The sequence below is a fragment of the Moschus berezovskii genome, chromosome 19 (genome assembly GCF_049115385.1).
Source record: "Moschus berezovskii isolate FMDL1 chromosome 19, NW_MosBer_1.0, whole genome shotgun sequence".
NCBI lineage: Eukaryota > Metazoa > Chordata > Mammalia > Artiodactyla > Moschidae > Moschus > Moschus berezovskii.
The window spans coordinates 35,532,937-35,545,551 of NC_142478.1; positions in this window are offsets into that span (position 1 = coordinate 35,532,937).

Consider the following 12,615-nt stretch of genomic DNA (forward strand, 5'->3'; position numbering starts at 1 on the left):
CAGGAAAAGCCATTATTACTTTTAGTGGAAACTTTATGAGCTCTTCCAATGCAGAGTTAGTTTTCACAGCTACTAATATTGACCCCAAATGTAGTGGTTTATTCACCTCTTAATATCTTAATGGTTTAATATAGAGACAACACATTAAAAAATAGTCTTTATACTAACTACAAATCTTCCCAGTCTTACTAGTGACCAGAGAAGTATATAATAATGTCCAAGCAGATCAGGACATTATTATCTGTGTAATGTGCTTGTAATAGCATTAATAAGAGTAGAATGGGTAGAAAGGAAAGTCCTCTGATAGAGAAAAACACTTGATTTAAGAGAAAAGCAATTAGATTGACCTATTTACCTTTAGAGTCGGACACGACTGAGCGACTGAACTGAACTGAACTGAACTGATTTACCTTTCAAGTGTAGTTTCCTGAAATAATCTCAATATGGTATGTCATTGAAAATGTCTTTTTTTTACATATGTTTAATAATTGTATCAAATGAATGCTTTCAGAATCATTTCACCAATACACTGTTTTTCTAAATTATATAGTATATATAGGTATATGTTTTTAGTAAACATTAGCTGATTTTGATTATAAAAGTATTTTAAAACTCTGTTACATTTACTGGCTTATAGCAATGATTGGCTTTTCTGAATGAAATTTTGCACCCTTTAATATGTTAAAAATTACAAAAGATATTTTTTTCTGAGCACTGAACTTTATTTTTTATTCTTCTCTCTTACTGCTATTCCCAAGCCCAGACTGTAGAAAAGAGTGCAAAAAGTGTGATTTTGTGTTTTGTGAATTACTGTCAGAATTAAGTGCAAGAGCACATCACCAGTTTTTAAAAGAACGTTGTGTTTGTCTGCAAAAGATCCAAACATACTTCTTACTTTTTAAATGTAATTTGCATTTTAATATATAAAACTACTAGAAGTTTCATAATGTAGTGATTTTTTATAGAAATTCTAATGGATTGTCCTTATTCTCATTATCTCCACTTTGTCCAGAATCTACCATTATGAAAATAATAAAATTTAGTATGTAAGTTGTTAAAAAAACAAAATCAATATATAAAATCACCGGCTTCCCTGGTGGCTCAGATGGTAAAGAATCTGCCTGCAATGCAGGAGACTCAGGTTTGATCCCTGGATCAGGAAGATCTCCTACAGAAAAAAGTGGCAACCCACTCCAGTATTCTTGCCTGAAGAATTCCATGGACAGAGGAGCCTGACAGGCTACAGTCCATGGGGTCGCAGAGAGTCAGACATGACTGAATATATTTAAAGCAAACATGTTAAAATTTTTTGAAAGTGATTGAGATAAATTATGCTACTTTAATACAGCTTTACAGTCTTTCACTTTACTTTCATGAAACTCATGGTGGTGATCCCAGTCGCTGGCCAGTGGTCCTATAAGGCTGATGTGCTTGACCACTTTGATTGATCTCCCTATTCCACTAACAGTAACAAAAATCCCTCTACCATTTATTATCATGAGTTTTTAGCATAGGTATACCAGAATTATACAGTTCCGAAAACTCTGCTTGTCTCCAAGTGGTACATTATTTAATAGAATAACACTTCTTTTTCATTATAAATTCCACAACCCTCAAGGGCTCTTGGCATTTATGACATTCACTATGACATCTGCCCCAGAGGGTATTGCTCCATTTTCCCCTTATGTCAAAAATTATATAATTTCTACACATAAGCTGAAAAATTTGAAATCATCTGTGACAAAATGAGCAAGGCTTATCAAGGGCTGCCCAGCCCCCATCCCTGTTTAATAGATAACAACTCGCAAGGTGACAGAAAGCTGTAATGTGGATTGGTTCTGCATAATCCTGGGGAAGAAATTACCCAGAGCGGTTTGGTCTCCAGATCCCTGCTGTCTAGATAGTTCTCCAATTTCCATCTGAAGTCACTCTCAATAAATGCAAAGTTTCACTTTCAATTAGGATGATCAAGGGACAAATAAGAAAGCAGTGGCCAGCACAGCTTCCTCTCTTAAGTCCTAATAGGGAAAGCTAAAATGGGGCTTTCTGCTGCCAAAGCATCAGGACTCAGATGCACAGATAGGTCTTGATTAGAGAAAGGAGAGAGACTTTGTAATTTATGTTATAGGAGAAATGGAGCAGAGAGTCAGACCATGGAGACAGGCTGGGCAAATGGAAAAGTCATTTCTCCCCACTTTTATTTTCTCTGCTGTTTGTCTGTTACCAACCTGCTTTTTGTTTCTTCATTTGTTTATCCCACAAATATTTATCTTTAATTTTTTTTTACAAACTATGTCTACTCCTAAACATTAAGATTGTTAATCCTGTCACTGAATAATTTATAATAAATGTTTTGCCATTGCCAAAAATTTTTGAAATTTGCTTCCATCCACTTTACCTTCTCTTACATTAATCATACATCAGTGCTTCTTAAATTTCAATGTATGCATGAATCACATGAAGATTTTCTTTATAAAATCTTTTTCATTAGACTTGGAACATGAGGAGGGGCCAAGTTTCATTTTTAATGAGCTTCCATGTGTGCTGTTGCTAATTGTCTGTAGACTACAATTTTGTGTGGCAAATATCTAAATTATATTTTTACCCTCTTCTACAATTTTTTGAGTCTAGTACTACTATGGGCTTCCCTGGTGGCTCAGAGGTTAAAAGCGTCTGCCTCCAATGCAGGAGACCCGGGTTCGATCCCTGGGTCGGGAAGATCCCCTGGAGAAGGAAATGGTAACCCACTCCAGTATTCTTGCCTGGAGAATCCCATAGACGGAGAAGCCTGGTAGGCTACCGTCCATGGGGTCACAAAGAGTCGGACACGACTGACTGACTTTACTTTACTTTACTACTATAACCCAAGACTCAGTGCTTCCTTGTGATCATTGAAAAGATTCATGTTTTATATCCTATATCCTATTAGTCTCCAACCTTGCTATGCTCTTACTTTGCAATGTTTCATATGCCTGCCATTTCCTTAACCCTATATACTCTGCTCACTCTAATTCACATCACTTCATGTAACAAATTTTTCTTAATTATCTACTCTGTCTCAGTCACTAAGCCATATCAGAAAATGTCCCCATTATCCCAGATTTCAGTCTTGATGCTCATTTTTAGTACTTCAATTTCATTTCACTTACTTTGCTCTACCACTATTTTCAAGCAGCTTTATAATTTCTTCTCCATGTATGTGCCCCCACCTCACCATTACAAGTGTAGAGACATAACAAGTAGAAATCAAGGCTACTTTTCATAATCGAATATGTAGATAGCATATGGTCAATATTAGCAAGAGACAGAATGTTTGGTTTTCTCTACTGCGAAGAATCTGAAAGACCTCACACCTCCTCCAAAGATATAAACAAGATGGTATTTGGAGCATATTGAACCTAGAGGAACCTAGTTGTGCAGAGTAGAAACAGGATTGGGGGCAGGAAAGAGAGGACATTGAAAAACCAAATAAAAACTATGATGGGAATAGTTAATAAAGAAGGAGCAGGAAAGAAGAAATAGAAGCTATTTCTGAATTTCCACCAAAATAGAACTTAACGGTAACTTGATGAGATAAATCAAGGAATATTATGCATAACCCCCTGGATTACATGTGTTTTTGTGATAAGCAGTTTTGAATGGGCCAGAAGTTGGTGATGGACAGGGAGGCCTGGTGTGCTGCAGTCCATAGGGTCGCAAAGAGTCGGACACGACTTGAGCAACTGAACTAAACTGAACTTCTAGAAAGTAATGAACAATTTCACTTATAATAATAATTAAAATATGAAAATGTTTTGGATAAATGTAGAGTCGTAGATTTAAAGAGGTGATATAGTCTCTAAAAGAGTTGTAATTGTTGATAAAATGTGCCTTTCAAATGATTCTTTGTGAAGAAAAACATATCTAAGTTTGTCTCAAAACAGAATGGTCAAGATTCAAAAATTAATCTTATGATAACTATGAATTATTGACCAATGCCAACAAAACTTCTTTATCCCTCTGTAAATAAATACTGTAATAGCAAACTATCTGAAATTCTGCTTTTATTTTCCTGTTTCCCAAAATAAGACTTTGCTTCTTTTCTGAATTATTACCTTCTATTTGTAGATTCGGAGAAGGCAATGGCAAGCCACTCCAGTACTGTTGCCTAGAAATCCCATGGATGGAGGAGCCTGGTAGGCTGCAGTCCGTGGGGTCGCTAAGGGTCAGACACGACTGAGCGACTTCACTTTCACTTTTCACTTTCCACTTTCACACATTGGAGAAGGAAATGGCAACCCACTCCAGTGTTCTTGCCTGGAGAATCCCAGGGACGGGGGAGCCTGGTGGGCTTCCGTCTATGGGGTTATACAGAGTCGGACACGACTGAAGTGACTTAGCAGCATTTGTAGATTTTCCTCTAAATTTAAATAAATAATTCAACCTGTGCTCCACCCCCCTACTGATTTCTCAATACATCCATATGATTTTCATTTTTCAGAGCCTCATCCTTGCTGTAAATTTAAGTTTTGGAGGACACATAGATACATTATTACTGTTTACAAGTGATTCTGAGCCATTTCTGCTCCTGCTGTGTCACTGGAGATATACATAAAAGCCAGAGTTCAGATGAAATTATTAGTTTTCCCCACTATGTAGTAAGAAAATAAATAAAACCTCAGATTAAATAACACAAAAGTGGCCAGTTTGGGGGAGGGGGAGGGTTTTATAATTGTAAAAATTACTCTAGCAGCATCAGGATCTTTCATCAACTTGAGAAGGACAAATACTGGTTTGGATGCTATTTCCTAGAATTTTGCAAAAGTCTCCTAATTCATCTTTTCACTTCTGAACTTTCCATGTTGCTACAAATCTGTTAGAATAGGAAAGAAACATCATATGATTCTTCTGTTTAAAACATTTTAATGGTTTCCAGTTACATTTAGGATGAGATTCATACTCTGTATCAGGGTGAACAAGACCCCACCTGATCTAAACCTGCTATCTCTCTGGTCCCCCCTCTCACCCAGCTCCTTCTCTTCTATTCTATAATAATGCAAATTGACATTTGCATTATTACTCAAGCACTGCAAGTTTGTTCCCACCTCAGATGTTTTACTTTCCCTTCCCCGCTATGTTCATGTAATTTATTTCTTTCTTCTTAATATCTGTCTGTTCAAATTGTCTCTCCTGAGAGAGATTAATCTATATGCTAAGCATTCATATGATACTTAAAATATCAACCCCATTCTTGTCACTTTCTTCTTTCCTATTTTGCTGATTTTTGTTAGAAGACTTATAAATATCTGAAATTATACTACTGACTCTTGAACCTATTGTCCTACTGTTGGTCTCCATCCAAGAGTCTAAAATCTCAGAAGAATATGCCTTGTTTACGGTCTCATCACTTTATCTCAGAACCTAGAATAATGCCCTCTGCATTTAAGTGTTCACTAAAGGAAATCAACCCTGATTATATTTTGGAAGGACTGATGCTGAAGCTGAAGCCCCAATACTTTGGCCACCTGATGCAAAGAGCCAACATTGGAAAAGACCCTGATGCTGGGAAAGATTAAAGGCAAAAGAAGGGAGCAGAAGAAAATGAGAATGTTATACGCATCACCAAGTCAATGGACATTAATTTGAGCAAACCCTAGGAGATAATGGAGGACAGAGGAGCCTGGCGAGTTACAGTCCATGGGGTCACAAAGAGTTGGACATGACTGAACAACTGAACAACAACAAAATGTTTTTGAATAAATGAACGTATCCTACTAAGAATGACAAGAAGAGATCAACGATGCTTCTCATCTGAAGTGATTGTTAAGTTACTCAGCTTAAGAGAAGAGATGAAATTGGCACAGTGACTGAATTTAAAGTAGCTTTGATATTTACTAGCCTGACAACCTCAGATAATATGTTAACCTGTTCAGATTTAGAAAGGGCAAAATAATTAAGAAGTTTGCTTGTCCATGATATTTAAAAGTTCAGTTCAGTTCAGTTCAGTCGCTCAATCGTGTCCGTCTCTCTGCGACCCCATGAATCATAGCACACCAGGCCTCCCTGTCCATCACCAACTCCTGGAGTTCACTCAAAAGTTACTTCTTCTAAAAATATGATTATTAAACCATTTAGCCAAGTGAGCCTGACTTATTTCATCCGTGAAAACCCCAATTTTAATCCAACCTCTTATGTAAGGGCTTCCCTTGTGGCTCAAGTGGTAAAGAATCTGCCTGCAATGCGGGAGACCTGGGTTTGATCCCTGGGTTGGGACCATCCCCTGGAGGAGGGCATGGCAACCCACTCCCATTCTTGCCTGGAGAATCCCTGTGGACAGAGGAGCCTGGTGGGCTACAGTCCATAGGGTCGCAAAGAGTTGGACACTAATGAGCGACTAAGCACAGCACAGCACAGTCCAAATTTCAGTTTCTTCAGCAATAAAAACGAAGTGTTATATCAATCTTGCAAGGTTATAGTGTTGTAGAAAATTACATGAAATATTAATTATTCAGTAGATGTCAGTTGTAAGAGTTAATGTTATAATCCTAGAGTGTAGAAGTGAGTGTCCAGGAAGATTCCAGTGTACTGCTGACAGGATGAGTCACAGTGGATTTAAAACACTCAGAATAATAATGATAATATTGATAGAAGAAATTAATAGATCAAGCCAATATCCAGGCAATTATGTAACAGATCCTATGTAAAAAATGTCCTCAACTCCCTGGTGGCAAATGGTTAAAGCTAAAAACAGAACTATACATTCATCCATCACACTGTTTACAAGAGAGTATGTCATTTAGTACACTACATGTGTTGATTTAGGAATTACCAAATAATCTTTTTTGCATGTATAGATTTTTATTCAAGGATTTTTAAAGTTCCTGAGTTCAAATGGTAGTTAATGAACAAACAACCTATTTTTCACCAAATCGTGCCTGAAGTCCATTTATATCTGACCAAGTGTTTATTGTGTCAAACATTTCTTATGTTCATCTGGGGTATGTCATTTTTGTACTAGTTTATTCTGCCTTCTTTCCTTAAAATGTTTTATCCATTTGAAGAAGAAAGGTGGGAAATTGCTAAAGTTCCAGCCCAGTGCTCTTTTCCCTTTAAGCTATGCTAAAATCTTAAGTAAAATGATATTCAAAGCAAGGAAATTATTTTAACTGCTGGCTAAAACCTCAGATATGGTAGAAAGCAAAGAACAAAAGAGCCTCTTGATGAAAGTGAAAGAGGAGAGTGAAAAAGTTGGCTTAAAGCTCAGCATTCAGAAAACTAAGCTCATGGCATCCAGTTCCATCACTTCATGGCAAATAGATGGGGAAACAATGGAAACAGTGACAGACTTTATTTCTGGGGCTCCAGAATCACTGCAGATGGTGACTGCAGCCATGAAATTAAGACACTTGCTCCTTGGAAAAAAAGCTATGACCAATCTAGACAGCATGTTAAAAAGCAGAGACATTACTTTGTCAACAAATGTCCGTCTAGTCAAAGCTATGGTTTTTCCAGTAGTCATGTATGGCTGTGAGAGTTGGACTATAAAGAAAGCTGAGCACCAAAGAATTGATGCTTTTGAATTGTGGTGTTGGAGAAGACTCTTCAGAGTCCCTTTGACTACAGGAAGATCCAACCAGTCTATCCTAAAGGAAATCAGTCCTGAATATTCCTTGGAAGGACTGATGCTAAAGCTGAAACTGCGATACTTTGGCCACCTGATGCAAAGAACTGACTCATTGGAAAAGACCCTGGTGCTGGGAAAGATTGAAAGCGGGAAGAGAAGGGGATGACAGAGGATGAGATGGTCGGATGTCATCACTGACTCTACGGACATGAGTTTGAGTAGGCTCTGGGAGTTGGTGATGGACAGGGAAGCCTGGTGTGGTGCAGTCCATGGAGACACGAGTTGTACACGACTGAGTGACTGAACTGAACTGGAACCAAAGCAGTAGAATATGCTACTTTACTTCATAATAATATTAATATGGAAAATTTATTGAGTTTTTTTTAATGTGTCAGGTGCTATGCTAATATAAGAATCATTTAATTCTCATAAAATCCCATTGCATTGAATAATATTATAATGCCCAATTTTACTGATCAAAAAACTGAGACTTATAAAGGTCAAGTAACTTGCTCACACTTACCCCATACAGTGTCTACAGCCAGGGACTGAGCTGGTTTCACAAACTTTACAACTTGACCTTATTCAAATCTGTGACTAATTTAGCTACTGCCAAGTTACTGCTAGAGCTTCTGAGTTTATGGGGCACATGCTCTGATACTTAGCCTGTTCTGACTAAGGCAAGCACCTGATCTAAGTGAGAACAAAGAGAAAAACAAGGTTAATAAAATTCAAGCAACTGGCTTGCATGAAAAAGTAAATGCTAACAATGTTCTCACTCACCTAAACTCAACCAGCACTAGGTCAATAACTCAGTTTATTTTCAATTCTAAAACACACTTTAACTTCATTTGATTTTTTTTTTTTTTTTTTCATGTTTGACATCCACAGTAATTCACTTTCCTTTTTCCAAAAGTAAGGTGGCTGTTTGGGCTTTCCTGGAGGTTCAGACAGTAAAGAATCTGCCTGCAATGCGGGAGACCCGGATTTGATCACTGAATCACAAAGATTCCTTGGAGAAGGAAATGGCTACCCACTCCAGTATTCCTGCCTGGAGAATTCCACGGACAGAGGCTAGAGTCCATGGGGTCGCAAAGAGTTGGACACGACTGAGCAAGTAACACACACAAGGTGGTTGCGGTAGTTGCTCTGAGACATTAGTTGCAAAGGGGTAAAAGAATGTTCTATCATCATAGTTGAAAGTGAGACTCAGAATTCAGAGGCAGATGTTTCTAGGGAACAAGTAGTAACATTGGTAGAGGTTTTCTTTTAGAAAAATAAAATCAGAATCTTAACTTGGGGTTTCTTTTAAAGTTTGAGATCAGAATGAAATTTCTGCTAGACTATTTCCAGATATTGGAAGCTCCACTGTTCACTAGGTCTAATTACTTAAAGTCCATGTCTCATTCGAATTTACTTTACCAGTCCATAAATTTTGCTTGTAGGGACTGCATTTATATTCCAGAAATGAACCCAATGAGCCCACCATTGCCTCTTTAAAATGATAGACTTCCAAGAAATTGAGAATTGTGGTCTCCTTTTATTCTTCTATAACAAGTCTTTTCTTTAGGATGGCTTTTCCAAATTTAAGGAAAATGAAGTCAGTTGGTATAATATTCAATCCTTACTAATAGAGTCTTGTTTAAAAGCAGATGAAAATAAACAACACAAATGAGTCAAAGTATGTTAAGTGTCTAATAAGAAAGGATAGCGATTTTCCTTTACTTACTTGGTTTTTATCACCCTGTATTTTTTATTTGTAGTTGACAATGTAGATTAAAGTTCTGTTACAGGGAATAAATATTTTGTAAATACACATTGGCATAGTAGTTTTATATAGATCCTCAGTTATTTAATTCTACAGCCCAAATCATAAACTCAGTAACTATGAAGCAGCAATAAGTTACCTACTGACACGGAAAAGGGAAAATTCACCGGAGAGGAAATATCTATCCTTTAAGAACGTTGTTATTTATTCCAATTGCTTCTCTAAAAGGTAGTTTTTCAAAGTTTGCTCTAAATCTCAATCAGGTATCATATAGGTTCTTCTTCCCCACCCTCTTCTCTCAACCCTGCTAGTGAGTTTAGAATAAGGTTAAAATCCTTAATGTGGATTCCAGATAGACTTTAAGATTCTACACAGTCAGACCCCTACAATCTGCCCAGCCTGATTTCATTCAATACTCTCCCCAGCTCTCTGCAACAGCATTGCACTAGCCTCCTTTCAGGCCATTGGTTATTTGTCCTCCCACCATAGCACGTTCTATGTGTGGAAACCTCATCCCTGGACCTTCAGTCTTCTAGCTTAGTAAATGCCTCCTTATCCTTTGTCAAGTGACAGTTTCTACTGAAAGCCATCCAGGCTCGTCCTTCTTTTCACATTTTTATCATTATTTCCTTGCATGATGATTTGATTTATATTTTCCTCTCCCAACAGACCAAAACTCTGTGTCAAGACAGGGATATTGTCTTGTTTGTCTTATCAGAATATTATGTTATCCCCAGTATATAACACCCCACTTGACCCATATTTCTGCTGTTGCTTAGTCACTAACTCATGTCTGATTCTTTGCAACCCCATGGACTATAGCCTGCCTGGCTCCTCTTTCCCTTCTTTCCCAGGCAAGAATAGTGGAGTGAGTTGCCATTTCCTTCTCCAGGAAATCTTCCAGACTCAGAGACTGAATCCAAGTCTCCTGGATTGGCAGGCAGATTCTTTTCCACTGAGCCACCAGGAAAGCCCCATATTAGTTTTTTTTTATTTACTCCATAAATATTTGCTCCATATTTACTCCATAAGTATTTCTTAGAAGAATAATGCCATAAACAACCTAGATATTATGGACTCTGCTTTCTGGCTCTACTTGATCCTCTGTTATTCTGATAACCATAATGGCATTTTATTGCCATATTTTTTTTTACATTAAAGTAGAAAAAGTGTAAGCAACCATGAGTTTTATTATACAATAATATCATCCAATGTTATAATTTTTGATGTGTGTTTAAAACTTAGGTGCTTTCAAATACTTTATTTTCAGCAATGTTTGTGTGACATTCTACTTTTAATTTGTTAAATGAGCCTTGAAGAATGTCTTCATTGATATGTGCATCACACACACATAAGCACTCAATGAGATGATTGTTTGAATGTACTATACCTCCAAATAAAATTATCTTTTTTTTTCACCCCTTAGTTCTTGCCTAAAAGAGGCACATACTTGGAAAATAGTGACTGTTGTGCAAATGGATGGTAAAGTGTGAGGGAAACAATAAAAACCTACTGATTCACTTACTATGTGTCAGCTGCAGTTCAAATTATCTTCATAACATTGTCTGTTTAATCCTCGTGACAAACATATGTAAGCACAGAAAAGGAAAATGTTATGCGGTGAAATTTAGGAACTCATCCAAAGTCCCACTGATAATCATTGAGGAGCTGAAATCCAGTGCTGACATTTTAACACCAGCAAGTCATCTCTTGACTATGAGAAAGAAATTATCTTCCCCTAAACACATTCTGTCTACATTAACATGACTTTATTTTCAGAAGACTATTGCTGAGGCAAACAACTTGACTGTTCAATTTTGGAGCTTCCTCCAGATCCTCTCCCAACAGGCCTAAACTCTGAAAGATAAGGACGTTGTCTGGTTTGGCTTATCAGGTAATCCCTAGTAGTATATAACACCTTGAGAAAATAGTGAAAGTGTTAGTCTCTCAGTCGTGTCCGACTCTTTGTGAACCCAAGGACTGTAGCCCAGCAGGATCCTCTGTCCATGGAATTCTCCAGGCAGGAATACTGACTGGAGTGGGTTGCCTTTCCCTTCTCTAGGGGATCTTCCCAATGGAGGGATCGAATGTGGGTCTCTTGCATTGCGGGCAGATTCTTTACCATCTGAGCCACTAAGGAAGCCTATATAATACCCTAATTGACCCTTGTTAGATAGCATTCACTGATAGTTTAAACTCAAAGACTATTTGAACCCATTGTCTCAAAATTCTCAGATTTCTATGTTCACCAATCTTAAACTACTGATATACATAGCCAGTCTTAACTGAGTCCCCACCTTTCAAAGACACACCTGAAACCACACTTTAAATTCTAAAAGATACCCACTTTGCCTTTCTCCCTCCTGATACTGCCAAATTTCTGTTGAGGCCATATTCTCTCTTACTATAGTAAGCAAAATTATCATCTTTCTATTACCAACAGGTTTTATTGGTGATATTTTAGAAGCTGGCATTCTACAGCTATCATTACAGATGAAGATAAAGATGTTCAGATGATTTGCAAGTACCACCTGAATGTATTCCAGTGAACCATTAACACAGTGAGATTTATTTAGAAGTATGAAGACATACTTTCTACTAGACAAATAACTTTGTGTAATATAATTTTGTTTAGTCATTTGACATCATAGTTTCATATTGCTGGAATAATTTATTTTATTCTACTAATTCTCTAGATTTAGAACAATCCTAAGGACTACACATTTTATAAGCAAGCAAATCCAATTTTATTTTCACATAGAAATGGAGAATTTATAGCACAAATCATGGCTTCATATATACGCTTAGAAAATGAATTGCTATCTCTCTTAAACACTTTCTGTTACTCTTCTATTACTGCAGGCTTGAGAATAATTACATAGTGCATGATTTAATCATTTCCTCAAATCCAGAGAAAAAGAGTATAACAATATAATAGGTTATCCCTAGGCCAAGTTCACATTCTTCTTTTTATAAACTTCAGACCTCCTGTTGACCCTAGAGATGCTTCAAACATCTTCATGTCACAATCCTGGGACATTTGCCCTCTGATAACCTTAATTTTCCCACCTGTGAAATTAGGCTCATAATACTATCACCTGTTTTACAGACTTTTGTTTTAAGTGAAAATATTTGGAATGGGAAAGTAGTATTCAAAATCAAGTTATGACCATTTTGATCATTAGTTTTATCCAGGTGTTTCCCTTAACCAACAAATCTCATCAAGCCCTTAGTCAACTGAGTA